Source organism: Nothobranchius furzeri, chromosome 10 (genome assembly GCF_043380555.1).
Source record: "Nothobranchius furzeri strain GRZ-AD chromosome 10, NfurGRZ-RIMD1, whole genome shotgun sequence".
Taxonomy (NCBI): Eukaryota; Metazoa; Chordata; class Actinopteri; order Cyprinodontiformes; family Nothobranchiidae; genus Nothobranchius; species Nothobranchius furzeri.
Window position 1 is genome coordinate 69,501,875 of NC_091750.1, and position 19,484 is coordinate 69,521,358.

The following is a 19,484-nucleotide window of genomic DNA, read 5'->3' on the forward strand; positions in this document are numbered from 1 at the left end:
ACAGCAGGACAATGTTTCATTTAAATGTTGTTCGGAGGGACCGGCGTCGCCTGCGTATGGCAGACTCGCCTCTGTCAGAACGCCCCAGGGCAGCTGTGGCTACAGTGTAGCTCATCACCACCAGGGTATGAATGGGTGAATGTGTTGTAAAGCGCCTTGGGGGGTTCCAGGACTCTAGAAGGCGCTATACCAAATACAGACTATTTACCATAAATGAACAATAAAGTTTTATCTCAGCTTGTTGATTATTGTGTAACAGAGATCTCACAACCACAAATTACTGTTTCACCAAAATAAATACCAACAAATCTAATATTTTATTTCTATATTTAAAAAAAAATAAGAAAACTGCAGAAAGTCCTAAAAAAGAGAGTTAAAGTTAAACGTGACGTTTGGGAATCATTGCAGAATTCAAACAGTACAGAGTATGAAACACTGCTATCCAGAAATAAGCCTGAACAAGTACAACACATTTAGTTCTAGGTTTTATTTCCCATAAACCTGCAGGGATAGAAACACAAATAAGTGAAAGAAAATCAAAAGGATATGCACTCTGAGTTCAAACATTAATGTTTTGTACTTTAGTACTGAGAGAAACGAGTCAGAGTTCACAGTTAATAAGTATCCGTACGGCACATCCAGTATAAAGTTCACAGCTGGATTTCCCACAGACAGACAGACGTCCACCATGGAGCTGCGCGTGCGTCTCTGCCTGCATCCTGCTGCTACTTCCTGTAACATCTGGAGTAGATGGAGGGAAGATTTTGGTTTGGTACACCGAGGCCAGCCACTGGATTAACAGGAAGCTGCTGCTGGAGACGCTGGTGGACAGAGGACACCAGGTGACCGTCCTGGTCCCGAGCACATCCATGTTCATCCACAGCAGTGAACCCTCCCGCTTTAATTACCAGCCTTTTGATGTCTCCGTCTCTAAAGAAGATTTTGAGAATTTATTGGCTGAATTCATTCAATTCAACATGTATGACATGGACCACATGAACTATTTTCAGCTTTACATCAAATACATGGAATTGTTCAAGATCAACACTGAGATTTCCCTCCAGTTTTTGGACGGTGGTGAAATCAGAGCCCATCGTGAAGAAGCTGAGGAAGGGAAACTATGACGTTCTCCTGGCTGATCCCATCTATTCTGGAAGCAATTTAACTGCTGAGATCTTGGGCATCCCTCTAGTCTTTTCTTTGAGATTTTCGATAGCAAACAACTGGGAGAGACTGTGTGGTCAGCCACCTGCTCCACCTTCCTACGTTCCAGGTGCGGTCAGCAGACTGACAGACAAGATGAACTTCTCAGAGAGAACGTGGAACTTCCTCTTCTACGTCCTGCAGGACTTAGTTCTGGATCAGTGTGTGTGGAAGAAGGTGAGTATTACTGACTAGAACATTACGTAATGGATTTCATCGTCATCACGAACATGTTTGTTTTATCAGGAACACCCACCAGTGCCTGTAAGATGATGGGTAATGCTGACATCTGGTTGTTGAGAGCCTACTGGGATTTTGACTTTCCCCGTCCATTACTTCCCAACTTCAAATTTGTTGGAGGGATTCACTGCAAACCTGCTAAACCATTACCAAAGGTGCTTTTTCCATAATTGTACACCAAAAAAAATCATAGTTAACCCTCTCAGGCTCAAAACAAGTTTTGATAAAAGGGCAAACAACTAAATCCTTCTTCTGAGTGTAAAAATGCTCATGAAATACGTACGTGGAGTAACCAGGTAGGTAGGTTTTAATGTTGCACATCTGCAACGCCTACTTCCAGAGGGTTAAATCCTAATGTAAAGAATAAGATCTGAAAAAAAGATCTACAAAATAGACATCTTATTAGCTGTTTTATTGAATAAAAAAGCAAATTTTGATTTAAAAAAATACAATTTTCTGCTTTAAAGAATTAAAAATCTCTGTTCCTGCAGTATTTCGAAAAGTTTGTCCAAAGCTCTGGAGATGATGGCATCGTGGTCTTTTCTTTGGGATCTATTCTCAAGAATCTGACCATACAAGGCAAACATGATCGCCTCTGCTCTCGCTCAAGTCCCACAAAAGGTCAGAAACGGGGGAATCTACAGGGGGGCTCTGCTGTAGAGCCTTGCCCCCGTGGGTTAATTAGATTTTTTGGGTTGCGCCACTTTGACAATGTGCCGTGCGCAGGACGCAGTTGCCTGGAGCGCATCAAAGATCAGCGCTGTTCCTCCTCTCTGCTCAAGAATGCCCCAAGAGTTCAAACAGATCCACAGCCCTGGGCGTGGACGTCGAGGGCTTCGTAATTCTAGCTCTGCTCGACATTTTCTTCAACGTGACACAGCCCCCCCCCCCCCCCGTTTCTCATTTACGTTGTTTTTGACAAAAACAGCTCTGCTGCTCCAAAATGATGCATTTTAAACATTGGTGTTGTGTTATTGTAATACGTTATAATTGAGATAAATAATAAAATATGACAAAAATTTCAAAATGTGGGACAAAAGGACTTATAAGCCAACATTTAGAAAAAAAAGAGAAATTTTTCACATTTTCTGAAAGAAATACGTTGGTTCAGGTTAAAGTTCATTTTTATTACATGTAAAGTTAAAGAAAGGGGCGTTCAGGTGCTGCTGTTGATGTTAACACTGGAGCGTCGATGGTCCAGACTGAGATAAATGCATTAAAGTTAGGCTCCGCCCATTTGGGTTACTATGACCACCAGTGCCTACTACTACTCCTTCTTTCACCCCGCCCACGTGATCCTTTGAAGTGACGTCATAAAGGCTCAGAGTCCTATAATCTAGCATCAGCCGGCTCCCACTTCATTAGCAGCCGACTGCTGGTGTGCGACACATCGACTCTCTGAGACAATCGTCTTTTACAACCTCAAACCTTTTTTCTGAGTTTGATAAAAGACCAAGAGCCTCTAGAATCATGTCTATTCTACATTTTTCATCTGAGGAGCTTCAGCGGGAATTATCTGGGTGTAAACACCCCAAAATTTATTTTTCCCATATGGCGCTCTTGGAGAAAGTCCAGTCTCAGCTTTTAATCACGGAGAAATGGTTAAGTGATGAAAAGCAGCAAACGTTACAAGCAGAGACTGAATTGGAAAAATACAACGACATAATTACCGTCCTGGAACAAGAACTGGACGTTTATCAAGACAACGCAGAGACCTGCAAGGTCACCCTGCAGGCTTTAGAGACCAAACTGAAGAAGAAAGCAACTGTGTGTGAAAATCTGCAAAATCTTTTAAAGCAGGAATCCCAGCTGAGACGTAGATTTGAACAGGGGAAGATAAACGACCAGATTAGGAACGAAGTTGATCAGAAACTAAGAGAAGAAATTAGTGAACTGAAAGAGCGTCTGGATTACTACCAGCTTAACGCTGAGACCTGCAAAACTACAATTCAGGCTTTGAAAATTCAGTTGGAGGAAAAACTAAATGTTTCTGAAAGTTTGCAAAACCAGTTAGGACTGGAGTCAGAGCTGAGACTGCAGCTGGAAGAGGAGAAACAGAATAAAGACTCGCTCACCGAGGCTTTACATGAACAAATCAGAGATTTAGAGATTATAAACGGTGTTCTGGTAGACGAGATGAAAAGTATCTTCTCTGAGACGAACGAGGCAGAGGAGACGCTTTCTGAGGAGGACGGAGAAAAGGCTTCTCTCTGTGGGGAATGTGAACCCAGTTCAGAGGACGAAACTCAGCTGGGACCCAGTCTCAGATTAGCTGAGCCAGTCCAGCAGGAGTCGTCTGGATGTCGGCATCCAACTTTCGATTCCCTTTTCCAGACAGTCGGCTCCGAACACCTACGGCTGTCTCGCCTGGACACAAGTCTCAGTGACCAAGCTGAAATAAGCTCAACGGTAGAGAGCGAGTGTAAAAAATCCAGAACTCTGATTGATGAACTCAAACAGAAACTGGATTATTACCGAGGTGAGGCAGAGTCCTGCAACAAAATGATGCAGGAGGTAAACTTACAGCTGAAGGAGAAAGATGATCTGCTGGAAAACCTCCAAAAGCGACTCAGACGGGAATCTGAGCTGCTGAGATCCAAGTTTGATCAGCAGCAGAAAATCCAGCGGAACAAAGACAACGTTTATGAGAAATTAAAGGTAGAAATGAGTGAACTAGAAGAGGGACTGGATTACTACCAGAGTAATGCAGAGACCTTCAAAATTACAATTCAGACTCTCAAAACTCAGCTGGAGGAACGAGAACATCTGATTGAAGACCAGCAACAGCGTTTAAAACAGGAGTCAGAGCTGAAAGTCCGGCTGGGACAGGAGATTCAGAACAAGGACTCGTTCAACGAGGACTTAGAGACACAAATTAGAGATCTGGAGAAAATCAACCATGATCTCTCAGAACAACTGGAGACCTTTAACTCCGGGAAGAACACGCCTGAGCCAGACGAGAAGCTGTCTGAGGAGCTGGAAGCCTTCACGTACCAGCTGGTAGAGGAAGCTTCTCTGTGTGAACCTCAGGAACAAACTTCTGAGAGTCTGCAGCCTGACGAGGATTACGAGATGGGACATGATGTTTGCTCTCCACCTGCAGAACAGATAGATTCAGTGGAAGCAAGCAGAAGTCTTCATGAAAACGAGCCTTCTCCCAAAGACAGCGTTCCACAAACAGTCAGGAACCAGAATGTTTCATTGTGGAGGCGCTTCAAGAAGTTTCTCACTCCGGCGTGTCTACGGAAACATAAAGTTAGGCCTTAAATTAGCATCTGACCCCCAAAACACTCGGGCTTCATGATGACGTCACCAGTTTAAACCCCAGCTGTGACCTCACGAAAATTAGCATTCTCTAAATTTAGACATTTTTGTGTGAGTGAGTGAGTGAGTGAGTGAGTGAGTGAGTGAGTGTGTGAGTGAGTGAGTGTGTGAGTGAGTGAATATCTAATCTTAGATGCAACACCCCTTTAGAGCACACACAAGCATAGCAGAAAAAAAGGGGCTTCCTGATGGACAATTAGTTCCCCATCATGAATGCGTGGGTTTACTCCGGGCGCTCCGGTTCCCCCCACACACACGTAGGGTTAACTAGTGACCCTAACATGTCTCTGGGTGTGAGTGAGTGAGTAACTGATGCAGCTTTCTTTAACATAGAAACATGCTTGCTTAGTGTGGGGATTGCTGGAAAGCCTCTGACACAAAAAGTGGGTGACTCCATGCAATCTGCTGCGTTTCCTTAGGTAGAAAACCTTTAAATGACTGGAACAATGAGCTGAACTCAAAGCACTTTTGAATCAGTAGAATTTTTTTATTTTTTTTTCCGGAACTGCGCTGCTCTGGGTGGTTGCATGTTGGAGTAGCTCTGTTGACTTTATGTAAGTTTTGCCTTTTCTTGGACTTTTTTTCTTCTAGTTTCTCAAGAAAAACTTTAGTTTTTTTTTTTTGGACATTTTACTTTTCTGTTTCTGGTGCTGTGAAGCTTTGAGGATTTTTACTGCTATTTTTTCACTTTTTGAGCATTTGTTATGATGTGTAACCATGGCAACAAGCTGGTTTACAATCGAGAGCAGCTGATTAACATTGGGAAGGCTGAAATAATACCTCAACTGAAGCCACAAATCCCAAATGAGCTAAAACGCCCAAACCATCTCTTCCATCGATCATAATGGGCAATGTGAGATCACTGGCCAACAAGATGGATGAACTCCAAGCCCTTTCAAGGACTCAGCCAGAGTATCGGCAGTGCAGTGTTATGTGCTTCACTGAGACGTGGCTGCAGGACCATATCCCCGATTCCAGCGTCTCTCTGCCAGGATTCCTGACTGTACGAGCAGACAGAGATCTGAAGAGGAGCGGGAAAAGAAAAGGAGGTGGAGTGGCAGTGCTTGTCAACAACAGATGGTGCCATCCAGGTCATGTTTCAGCGAAATGTCGTCTCTGCAGCCCAGGTGTTGAACTCTTGGCAGTAAGTTGTCGCCCATATTATTTGCCAAGAGACAGAAATACTCAGATGACTCTGCAGTTGTTGGGTGTATCAGAGATGGACAGGAAGCTGAGTACAGAGAGCTGGTGGAGCGCTTTGTGGCATGGTGTGGAAACAATCATCTGACCTTGAATGTGATCAAAACAAAGGAGATGATTTTAGACTTCAGAAGAAGCAGGGTGGAGTCAAACACTGTTTCCATCATGGTAGAAGAAGTGGAGGTGGTTGAGGAATACAAACACCTTGGAGTTCACCTGGACAACAGACTGGACTGGAGAAAGAACAGCGAAGCCGTTTACAAGAAGGGACACAGCAGACTGCACTTCTTGAGGACGCTTAGGTCCTTCAATGTCTGTAGCAAGATGCTGCAGATCTTCTACAAGTCTGTTGTTGAGAGTGTAATCTCTTCAGCCATCGTCTGTTGGGTTAGCAGCATCAGAAGCAGGGACCTGAAAAGCAGTGGCGGCTGGCCAGTAGAGGGTGATAGGGCGCCGCCCTCCCAGTTTCCCCAGTGTTTTTAATTTTTATTTAAAAAAATAAATAAATAAAATTAACAATAATCACATATTCTAAGTTAATTGTGTGTTTTGTAACAAAAATAAATCATATATATATCTATATTGGTCTCTGCCGATCTCTGCCGGTCTCTGCCGAGGGGTGGAGGCTGTGTGCTGTTTTTCAATCGCCCAAACAAGACAGGACCAGTTGTCCAATTGCTGACAAGAAAATCAAAGGGTAGGAATGGGAATGTATCCAATCAGCGTCAACGTTGTTTCAGAAGCATGATGGGCGATAGAGCTACCGCCAAGGCTTTCGTTGGTGTTCGGTAGAACTCGGAGAGTCTCGACTCCAGCACGTTTTTGGTCGTGACTCGTGACGGTCGTGACGCAGACGTAGACATGGACGCCAGTGCGCCTACAACCAGCAGCATGGAGACCGGATCTCAGCAGCCACTGAATTCAGTTCGGTCTCTTCTCCAGTATCCGTTCGAGAGGAGAACTATGGTGGAAAAATTTAATGTCAAAGAGCTTGGACCAGATCAGCCCGACGTAAAGATAAGCCAGCAGGACAAGGAGAAGGGTAAACTGTACACACGACACTTCTCCCAAAATTGGTACACCAGGAAGCAGTGGCTAGCTGGATGCAATCACGCTAATGCGTTATTTTGCTTTCTGTGTTTGTTATTCAAAACGGCTGGGATCCACAGAAGGTGGATGTGGAACTTGTGTCTCATTGGGGACTCCATTCATTCTCTGACTGAGGAATGCAGCGTATCAGTGCAGCAGCCAACAAAGAAACGGAGGACGTTTGGACAGGGAGAACAGCAGCTGGGTGCAGAGGTAAGCTGTACATTACATTTCTGTAAACAAGACAATCAGAATCAGAAATCCTTGGTTGTCCCACAAACCGGGACATTTGTTTAATAACATGTACATTTTTTAATGTGCAAAAACTGTAAAAACACATTTCAACACACATACTTATTATACATATTTAATCATGTAAATGTGTATTTCAAGTAAATTTGTACATACATCAATCTGATTCCATTTTACTTGTTACACTTCTGCTGCAGCAAACAAATTTCCCAGCTTTTGGGACAATAAAACATTTCTGATTCTCAATGAGATGTTTTTACATTTGAAGTAAAAACATCTCATTGAGAACCAGAAATGTTTTATTGTCCCCAAAAGTGGGAAATATGACATTTGTAAGAGGATACTGATGACATTATTGCCTATGAAAGTGTTTCCACTTTCCATAAGTCCTAACAGTGTAAATTTCTGGCATTTTGTCTAAGTAGTGTTTACTACCATTACTGTAACAGTGACCTGCTCATAATTTTTCGTGTTCACTCAAATGTTGAAATTAAACAAAATGGTTTTGTTACTTGCCTCTTGCATTGCCTATTTACCATTTATGGTCATGTTATTTTATGTGCAATTTAATGCAGTATTTTTCAACCTTGGTCCGCAAGGCAGCGTGCCAATAGTCAGACACACCTGGATTAATCAGTTTGTCCAATGATGTAAGACAGGAAATAAAAGAGCTGTGCTTAATTCAGGAAATAGTGAAGTTGTGCACAAAGCTCAGAAAGCACAAGTTTGTTTAAAAAAAAAAAAATAGCACAGCCCCACCAAAAATATTTTTCACCAGCCGCCACTGCTGAAAAGGCTCAACAGCCTAATAAAAAAGGCTGGTTCTGTTCTGGGGATGACTGTGGAACCACTGGAGGAGATAATGCAAAGAAGGATTCTCCAGAGAATCAAGAAAATGATGGACAACCCTGAGCATTCTCTTCACAAGACTGTCCGACAACACAAGAGTGTCTTCATTCAGAGGCTTCTTCAGTTTCGCTGCAACACTGACCACTACTGGAGATCCTTCCTGCCAACAGCCATTGTAATATACAACAACTCTTTGATGACTTGATTATTATTATTATTATTCTGAGCTACTACAGCAATCAATTTCCCTCTGGGATTAATAAAGTATTTTTGAATTTGAATTGAATTGAACTGGAACGCTGGCTCTGTAAAGGGCTCTGAGACGACCCTTGTTGTGGATTGGCGCTTTATAAATAACCTGAACAGAACTGAGCTGTGGGGAGCAGACATGTAGAGCCAGGCTTTGACAGCTGGACGTGTGAAACTAAAATGTTGAACATGAAATAAAAATGTAAGTAATTAGATATCTTAGGCCAACACATTCTCACACCTGAAGTGGCTGAAACTGACGAACGGTGACCAAGCGTTTGTTTCCAACGTGTTTAGAGGCGGCGCGCTGCGCCAGAGTGTCGTCTCCCAACTCACGAGGTAAAACGGACATTTCACCAACATTTAACCTTTAACCTCGAGCTGTTTAACCTTCCCCTCACCTCCATCCTAACTTTAACCCACTTGAGCATGCAAAACTGTGTTTCTTGTTCTATCGTTCTTCTCAAACACAGTTAACGGTGTAGCGTGTTTAACTACATACTAGAATCAACACTGTTTGCTATCAGCTTTGTTAGATTCTTAGAAAAGATCCAGACAAGTTAACAATGAAGCATCTATTATATATAAATATCTAGGATATTATATATTCGATAGAAGTTCATATGCCAACGAGCTTGGTCTATTTTTAATCCAAAGATTAATGTTTAATTTAAGATAATTAAATTTAATAGCAAAAGTTTATTTATTTAATCAGAAGTTTAAAGGAATCTTTGCTTTTTCTTAACCAAAAATATGCACCATTCTGTGTTTCATTTCAAAGAAGAGTCAGGTTTTTAAAGTTAAGAATTTATTACTAACACTTAAAAAAATGACAATTTAGAAATGACCATTTTTGAACAGACAATTTGATATTAAAACTTGTTTTAAAAAGCAAACCTGTGACTGGATGCTAAAATGAAAATGCGAGTTTTTTTGATGCGTGAATGAATCTTAGAAGGTTTCTTTCAGCGAGAGAAGCATTTCTGGGTGGAAAGTTATTTTGCAGCTAACTGAGTCGTTTCTTAGGAAGAACAACATCAAACACCATCTGTGTGCTACCTCACCCAGCAAGACGACCCTCTGTGTGGATCCGGAGGTCAAGGAGGATGTTGTCAGCCTCAGGGGTACTCGGTCCGGTAGAACCGATCCTCTGGTCCAGAGATGTCGCGGGTACACGGTATCGAGTGTCTGGCTTAACTCTGAAGGAGTTTTGCGTCAGCTGGTTACAGTGCGTTTATTCAGAGCGATCCTATCAGCGTGACAGAATGCTTAGTAGAGATTCGGGCGGCCGTCCCTCATCTCCTTGTATGGTTCAAGAACTGAACTTTTTGCTGCGGGATTCGGTTTTAACAAAACCCTCAGAACACGCCCACTCTCAGCATCAGAAAGCTTGGTCATGAGTAAAGACGTGATGGTTTTACCCTTTACCCTGGATCCCTTCCGAATGTGGCTGGTTAACGTGCAAGATGACCTTCTGGTTTAATGACCACACATTACGGATTATCAACGATAACTATTATTATACCCAAAGCATAACAAGTCATTTCAGTAATTAAAATACATTTATACTGAATCAAGAGATTATTTATGATGGTTGTAATAACAGTAATAAAGTCAAGAGTTTATTAAAATTATTATTTAATATTATTATTGTGAAACTTGAAGTGTCCTTCATCTTGGGACGGAACAGCAGCAGATAAAGATGGTTTCAGCAGACATCACGGCTCCTGGCGTGGTTAATCTGTGGGGCAAAGCTACAGAACGACCCAGCTTGACCCTGCTGGGAAAATGTGTCCTTTGTCACAAATTAGAGGCCATTCATGACGCTACAACAGGAAATTTAGAAAGAGACACAGGGTTAAGGTTAGGATGGAGGTGAAGGGAAGGTTAAATCGCTGGAGGTTAGAGGTTAGATGTCTTTGAAGTGCCCGTTTTACCACGGGCGTCGGAAAGCGATGCTCTGACACAGCGCGTCGTCTCCCAGCGCGTCGGAAACAAACGCTCGGTCACCTGTCGTCAGTTTCGGCCGCTTCGGGTGTGAGAATGTAATGCTTAGGCAGAATGCTCAGAACTCTATGATGTCACAGAGGCCGCAGCAGAAATTGTCATGTGCCGGGGTGAGTGCTCCTCTCATTTTTGTTCCATCTTTGAGCTGCTGTGTTTCAGGAGAGGGAGGCTCCAGCTGCAGCTCATTAACTATCAGCAGGTCCAGCTATAAGAGGAGAAGAACACATCTCAATGCCGGATGATTAACTTGGTAGTTCCAGCCCTTTGTGTCTCCAGGTTAACTCTATTTATTTTTGGATTTTAGAACCCTTGTAGATATACTTGTGCTTACCGGTTCCCAGGATTTTTGGATCGTTTTGTGGGCCTTACCTTGACTCCTCAGGATCTCCTTGGACTTCTGAAGCTTTTGGAGCTTCTCTGGTTTTCCTGTGGCTCCTCTGATTGACTACTTGGGCATCTCCATGATCCCGCTGGATTACTTACCTGTGCCCCATAAATCTCCTGGATGCAGCATTCACCGTTCTCCTCTCCTCCCTGCCGGCCCGCTCTCCTCGCGCCCGCTCTCCTGGACACCCCCTCTTGGATTCACCCTGGTGTCGGTACAAGATCTGCTCAGGTGCAAGATCGGCTCGGGGTACTTCGACTGCCGATGACGTCAAAGTAGGTGATTGGCTGAACATGAACCTTACGGAAATTACGTAATCACGTTACGTTGTTATCACGTTACATTGGTCCAGGAAAATTTTTCTGTTGGAAAGATGGACAACTTTTACAAAGAAATCCATCATTACCTCTTTGAAAATACACTTTTAGCATAGAGCTGCATGTATATTAGGGCTGAATGATTAATTGCATGTGCAATTAAATTGCAATGTGACAAAAGGAGATTTTCTAATCGCAAAGGCTGCAATTTGGCAGCGAGTGGTTAGCGCAATGCTAATATACATGGAAAAACCCATAGTAATGCTAATGCTAATATCACCGATTACATTATTACAAATTATGAATTAGAAAAGTGCCAAATGATTACATTTGGAGTCTAACAGAAAGTAAAACTACCATCAATCAAATAAGTACAGACAGGTATTTTAGTAAAGCCAGAAAACTTTTAACTCCAGAGTTTTGGCTAGCAGCTATGAGCGTACCTGAACTACGCATGGACAAGACATCAAAAACTCTAAACACAAAATACTTCAATAAACGGGACACACTTCTTTCCGTCAAATTCAATTTCACAGGTGTTGCTAATACCTATGATCCTTCAAGGGATGTGCTCAAAGAGGAGTTCAACATTATGAATACAATATAGTGTTTTATTTTACAAATACCATTAAAAACACACTTACGTCGTGAGAAACATTATATTAATAACGAATCTGCTAAATTCTTTCCAACAGTATAAAGATGTGTAGTGTATTTTGTCCGAGTGGGTTTGCCGTACTTTGACATTATCGGCAGTCAAAGGACCCCGAGCCGATCTTGCACCCAAGCAGATCCTGTACCGACACCGGCACTCCACCTACCCTCCCCAATTCCTCAGCCCCCAGCTTCCAGTAAGTCTTAACTCTGCACCTTCCTAGTTCAGACTTACCTCCCTGGATTCACCTGTTCCTCTGCTCTCCCCTCCTCAGACGCTGCGGTTCCGTTGCAATCCCCATTCGACCTTATCCAGTGCACCCTCGGTTCCCGATTTTTTTAAAGTTAAATTCTTTAATTTTTCTAATTGACTCGTGAGTGGTGAATTCTACATGTCTTGGGTTAAACTCGTCTCCAAAACCATGTCAGAATCATGTCGTTGTGAGTCTGTGTATTTGTTAGCAGCTCTGCCCTCAATCTGCCAGGCAACAGCATTTGTTGCATTTTTCTAACAGGAAGTGGGAGCGGAGAACGACTGGTTGGGGGTGACTTGCTCTTTAATATGTCTCTCTGCATCTTAAATTTATTTTGCTTATAAGACAATTAGTTTAATATCTGGGTGACCAACCAAGAATGGATTATGATTTGGTCGGTTGATGTCACACAATGGTTCTCAATCCAGGGGGGCATTTCTCTAAACGAGCTCAGAACATCAGGGCTATCCTGATGAATCCCTGATTGACATATCAGGCTGCATGCTTTCCTAGCATCTCGACGGTTGGGTCTGCAGGATGGTTTTTTTTTTCTAATCTTCAGGGAATGTCAAAGTTCTACAGAAAGTACTCAAGCGTTGTCAGAAATGTCACAAAATCTGTCAGTAGATGTTGTTTGGAATAAACGGGAAAAATAGAACCCAATCTTATCTTTAGCAGCGTGGCATCACGCCTCTGAAAATTGTCGTGCCATGGCTGGTTTGAATATAATGGAGTATATTTGCAGCGGTGCCGTTCTGCACTGCTTTTGCTTCCAGTGTGCAGCAGGACTCAGTCTGGAAGGTAATGAAAATGTCGAGAATAAGACTGCTGAAATGTATTTTTGTGACCGTGATTTTGTGCAAAGAACTTCATAAATATGTGATGAAATACGTCTCCACCCATATACTATATGTGACAGTGTGAGCATCCTGTCACAGTGTCCCGATTGATCATGCGCCCTGGCGTCTTTGCCAATGGGATGGACCTTTGGCTGACTGGTTAGAGTGTATGACTTTCACCCAGGAGTCTGGGGATCGAATCCCGCCCTGGCCCTCGCTGCTCCACCTTGCCACATATACATCAATGCTTGTCCAATACTTTAAGTTTCAGAGGAAAAGGAAGTCGTTCATTCAGTCAGAAAGGCAAATGTAGGACAGAGACAAGGCAAGGAGCGTAATTACACAACCATAAACAATCCTGCATCTCTACAAAACAAAGTGTGTTGTCTTGCTGTTAAAGAACAAACGTCTGATGCCCTGATTTTAGTTTGTTTCTAAGAAAAATAAAGGCACATGGTGATTGATCCGGTTACTCAGGACAACCAACATTTTCTTTTTTATGTGGTGAGAAATGTATAAAACTAGAAAATCCAGTGATTATTATGCAAGGTAACACAGAACTGATGATAAAGAGTAAAATGGCAGAAAATTCAGATTTTATTCCTACAAATTTGTGACTAAAATGAGGCACCCCTGCTTCTTACAGCTGTTGTGTTGGTGTTACAGCGCCCCTTGTAGGAGAAAAGTGGAGTTTACAGCACCTGCAGGTGGTTTGAGATGGACGGATACAGCACCACTCTTTCTCCACTGACATAACAATGTAACAAAAATGTCAGGAAATAAACTCCTGGTGCGTTTATTTTTTATTAAAATAATTTATAAATTTATTGTTACATCAAAACACAGTAATGTTTTTCCTGTTTAAAACACACATGTTGATAAAAATGTAAATTACTCTGTGTGTGTGTGTGTGTGTGTGTGTGTGTGTGTGTGTGTGTGTGTGTGTGTGTGTGTGTGTGTCATTGCTGTGGAGTTGTACTTATCAAATTATGCCACTGTAACTCAACACCAACCTGTGCTGCACATGCATACTGCACCCTAGTGGAGGATCTACAGATCTGTAAATGAGATTTTTATACACTCACCTAAAGGATTATTAGGAACACCTGTTCAACTTCTCCTTAATGCAATTATCTAATCAACCAATCACAAGGCAGTTGCTTCAGTGCATTTAGGGGTGTGGTCCTGGTCAAGACCATCTCCTGAACTCCAAACTGAAGGTCAGAAAAGGAAAGAAAGGTGATTTAAGCTATTTTGAGCGTGGCGTGGTTGTTGGTGCCAGACGGGCCGGTCTGAGTATTTCACAATCTGCTCAGTTACTGGGATTTTCACCCACAACCATTTCTAGGGTTTACAAAGAATGGTGTGAAAAGGGAAAAACATCCAGTATGCGGCAGTCCTGTGGGCGAAAATGCCTTGTTGATGCTAGAGGTCAGAGGAGAATGCGCCGACTGATTCAAGCTGATAGAAGAGCCTAACCCTCGTTACCACCGAGGAATGCAGCAAAGCATCTGTGAAGCCACAACATGCACAACCTTGAGGTGGTTGGGCTACAACAGCAGAAGACCCCACCGGGTACCACTCATCTCCACTACAATTAGGAAAAAGAGGCCACAGTTTGCACCAGCTCACCAAAACTGGACAGTTGAAGACTGGAAAAATGTTGCCTGGTCTGAGGAGTCTCGATTTCATTTGAGACATTCAAATGGTGGAGTCAGAATTTGGCATAAACAGAATGAAAACATGGATCCATCGTGCCTTGTTACCACTGTGCAGGCTGGTGGTGGTGGTGTCATGGTGTGGGGGACGTTTACTTGACACACTTTAGGCCCCTTAGTGCCAACTGGGCACCTGAGCATTGTTTCTGACCATGTCTATCCCTTCATGACCACCATGTACCCATCCTCTGATGGCCACTTCCAGCAGGATAATGCACCATGTCATGAAGCTCCAATCATTTCTAACTGGTTTCTTGAACATGACGATGAGTTCACTGTACTACAACGGCCTCCACAGTTACCAGATCTCAACCCGATAGAGCATCTTGGGGATGTGGTGGAACGGGAGCTTCGTGCCCTGGATGTGCATCCCACACATCTCCCAACTGGAAGATGCTATCCTGTCAATATGGCCGACATTTCTAAAGAATGCTTTCAGCACCTTGTTGGATCAATGCCACGTAGAATTAAGGCAGTTCTGAAGGTGAAAGTGGGTCAAACACCGTATTAGTGTGGTGTTCCTAATAATCCTTTAGGTGAGTGTGTATTTATTCAAATAAAGGTCTTAAATAAAATACTTTATCTTCTTCTCTAAAGTTAATTACCGTAATTTCCAGACTATAGAGCGCACCTCAATATAAGCCGCACCGGGCTAAAAGCCGCTGATCGCTACTGAATTGAAAGCGTAGTTTAACTGAACGTAACTGAACTGATCAGTATGAAAGAAAACAGAAAAGTTATCAATTAGTTTATTCATCTTCCTCTTGTGCACTGAAACCATTAAAGTCCTCTTCTTCAGTGTCGGAGTTGAACAGCCTCAGAAGAGCTTCATCACATATTTCTGTGGCGATGTCAGTGTTGCTGTCATCATCCCCGGGTGAAGATGGCTTGAATGAGTTCTTCCTGCTGCCGTCTCCAGCGCCGAACCATGGATTCATTCATGCCAAGCTTACGTGTGGCAGCACTGTTTCCCTCCTTTACTGCCAGATCGATGGCCTTCAACTTAAATGCGGCATCATATGAACTCATACGTGTAGTTACCATGATGAGGGGGTATGGATTTGAAAAAGATTCTTCGTCATGCCGGCTGCTTGCATGTGCTAAATTAAAATGAGCACTTTCTTCGATTTCCACTTTTGACTTCCACCTGTTTCACTTCCTGCTAAAGCGCCCCCTGGTGGCAGGTGAAGGAAAACCTTCAGTAAAGCCACACCTCATTATAACCCACGTGGTTCAAAGCAGTGGCGGTTCTACATCGAATTACTCCCCGGGCGAGGCCCCCTTTGAGCGCCCCCCCCCAACCGCCCCCCCACCACCACCACACCACCCCACCTGCATGAACACACGCATGTTTTCTACAAACCGGCATGTTTTATTAGAACGACTATTGAACATTCATTTTTCTAAGTTGCACATATTTACAATAATTACTATGAAGTTGTCAGAATGTAAAGCACTATACATTATATACTGTATCAAAATATATAGAATCAAATATACAAAAACAAACAATAACTAAATATTAAGAATATATGAACATAATAGATAATAAATATTCTAAATAGCAAAAATATTTCACACATAACAAACTAAAGATAATCACTACAGCATTGCACTTAGAACAGAAAACACAAACTAAAATTAAAACCTAATCTTGATGCAACGTCATAAATAATGTCATCACATGAAATCTGCTCCCCTACTGAGTGATTGATACTAATCAGAGCCAGGTTAGTGAGCCGCCCCTGAAACATAGGTGACCTCAGGTATGACTTGATCAAGTTTTGAAAAGCTCCTCTCAGCTTGAGCCACAGTGACTGGCAGAGCAGTCCAAAAGTTGGGGTAGATCTCCAATAGATCTTTATCATGATCCATAATATTTTAGAATTGCCTCTGAAATTGTAATTTAAACTGACATAAAAAACTGTAGACTACCAAAAATGCCAACTTTTACAGAACAAATCATGTAAAAAAAATCAGTGCAGCCATCTGCAATAAATAAACAGGATAGTTAGTGGTGACTGGGGTGTTTTCTTCTGCTTGTACAGTTGTTTTATTTATTATTATGTGAACATGATCAACATGTGTTTGTTGTTGTTCAAGCAGGCCACAGGCTGCAGTGAGCATTTAACAAATCCTAGTTTGAATCAGTAAAAAATGATTCAAGGACTTTTTTCGAACCATTTGAATATTCGTTTCCATATTTCAGCCCTATTAGCTCTGTTAGCAATTAGTTGACCGCATTTAACCGTTAAAATCCCAGTTAACTGGTTCAAAAAATTGAAAACATTCATCATGAGAGCTACATACCTTTATCTTTCTCCTCTTTTTTCTTTTTTCCCCCCTGAATGGGGCACCTGGTGGTTTTAGCCTTTTTATGTTCATCTCTTCTGTTTGGCTCCTGACTCAGTAAGTTTCCTTTAGTCAGGACTAAACAATTTGACCTTGATGGGGGGTGACCACAAAATCGTTTTGTTTTTCCTTTTTTTATTCGGCCATTTCACACAATTCAGAGAAACCTGAAAGAATGATAGGCCTGTGTTTATGATATTATGAATGAAATATGGAAGAACGTTAAGATGTGATTGACTTTAGCCACGTTAATACAGTTGATTCAGCCCCTGCACGCTCATTTCATTTGGGAAAGACGCAGAGGTGAATTCCCCCGCCGCACCCCTCCCCTTCCTGTTCTTCATAGACACACGGTGCACGTGAACGTTCTCAGTCAGCAGGAGCGCCTGCAGCTGCAGGGGGCGCCAACTTGCTGTTTCCAATCCAGACACTGTCATATGACAGATAGAATAGAAAACCTCGGTGCGGCGCAGATTTCCTTTTTTTTTTTTTTACTCCGCGCTTGTGCGCCCCTTTTGTGTCATGAAAAAATGCCGCCCCGGGCAACTGCCCTGTCTGCCCGTGCCTAAAACCGCTACTGGTTCAAAGCGTGGGGAAAAAAAGTAGCGGCTTGTAGTCCGGAAAATACGGTAAACTTTTTCTCCCGTCATCAGGTCACCCTAAAACTAGAGCTTTTATCACTCATGGAGGTGCAAACGGGGTTTATGAGACCATCTATCACGGCGTTCCCATGGTGGGAATTCCAGTTTTTGCTGACCAGCCAGACAACATGCTGCACATGAAAGCCAAAGGAGCTGCAGTTGTGGAATTAAACTCACTGACATCTGAAGACCTCAGAGATGCGATCAACACCGTCATCGATGACACAACGTCAGATTTTTTAAATTCCTGCACCAAGTCTGTTTTAAAGATTTAAAAAAAAAATTGTTTCGTTTTTGGTGATGAGTCAGCATTAACTTTATTACCAGAATAAATATTTTCCTTCAATTTCCTGTTTTCGTGGTAAATTTTTACTGTATGGCCCGAAAGAGTAACCTAGCTTAAATGTACAAAACTACAAATGTGCCTTTCATTATTCCCAGTTTGTGAGATAAAAGTTAATCTCTGACAATACATTATGAATAACTCTTTATGTTAACTTGTTTATCCACAGCTACAAAGAAAGTGCCATGAGACTATCCAGAATCCACCACGACAGACCCATGAGTCCTCTGGACGAGGCGGTTTTCTGGATCGAGTTCACCATGAGGCACAAAGGAGCAAAGCACCTGAGGGTCCAGGCCCACGAGCTCACCTGGTAGCAGTATCACAGCCTGCATGTCCTGAGCTTCCTGCTCTCTGTGGTTCTGCTGCTCCTGTTCCTCCTCGACAAGACCTGCAGGTTCTGTTTCCGGAGGTGCTGCTGCAGAAGGAAGACCAAGAGGAAGGCTGAATAACAAACTCAGCTCAGGTTTATTAAAGTTAAATATTGAATAGAAAGGCTGATTTAATATAGATTTTAATCGGTCTTTTGACCACGGACCTCTTGTGTAAAAATAGGGAAGTAAGAAACTGTTTAAAAAAAGGCAAAAACAAAAGTGTTTTGATGTATTTTTTATCTTCTGTGTGATCAAATAGGGTTTTGGGTTTTTATTATTACAAAAAAGGAAAAGGAAAAACATCAGTGTCCAATGTTTTCACTTCTGAATAAATGGTTTGTACTTCACAATTTTTTGTTAAATTCTGACCATTTAGTTTTTGCTCAAGTTTCAGTAACTTCTGTCAAAATGTTTAGAAAAAATATCAAACAGCCGGGATTAAACCCGCAACCTTCTGATTACTGAACGACCCGCTCTCCCTCGAGAGCGACTGCTGTCCAAATGACTAGTTATAAATGACCTGCACTTGTGAAGGGTTTTCAGGTCGGTGTGTGGAGGGAATTTGGGGTCAAATGTCATGCTGCACCTGAGAAGTGATATTAGTGGATTTATTTATGGTTTTATTAGTAATGTTCATGACTGCGGCTACAGCAGGACAATGTTTCATTTAAATGTTGTTCGGAGGGACCGGCGTCGCCTGCGTATGGCAGACTCGCCTCTGTCAGGACGCCCCAGGGCAGCTGTGGCTACAGTGTAGCTCATCACCACCGGGGTGTGAATGGGTGAATGTGTTGTAAAGTGCCTTGGGGGGTTCCAGGACTCTAGAAGGCGCTATACCAAATACAGACTATTTACCATAAATGAACAATAAAGTTTTATCTCAGCTTGTTGATTATTGTGTAACAGAGATCTCACAACCACAAATTACTGTTTCACCAAAATAAATACCAACAAATCTAATATTTTATTTCTACATTTAAAAAAAATAAGAAAACTGCAGAAAGTCCTAAAAAGAGAGTTAAAGTTAAACGTGACGTTTGGGAATCATTGCAGAATTCAAACAGTACAGAGTATGAAACACTGCTATCCAGAAATAAGCCTGAACAAGTACAACACATTTAGTTCTAGGTTTTATTTCCCATAAACCTGCAGGGATAGAAACACAAATAAGTGAAAGAAAATCAAAAGGATATG

At 42.3% G+C, this 19,484-nt stretch overlaps 1 pseudogene; it reads left to right on the forward strand.

Moving 5' to 3' along the window:
- Positions 1-688: 688 nt before the first annotated feature.
- On the forward strand, positions 689-19,173 carry LOC139072288 (UDP-glucuronosyltransferase 2A2-like; annotated as a pseudogene).
- The last annotated feature ends 311 nt before the right edge of the window (positions 19,174-19,484 follow it).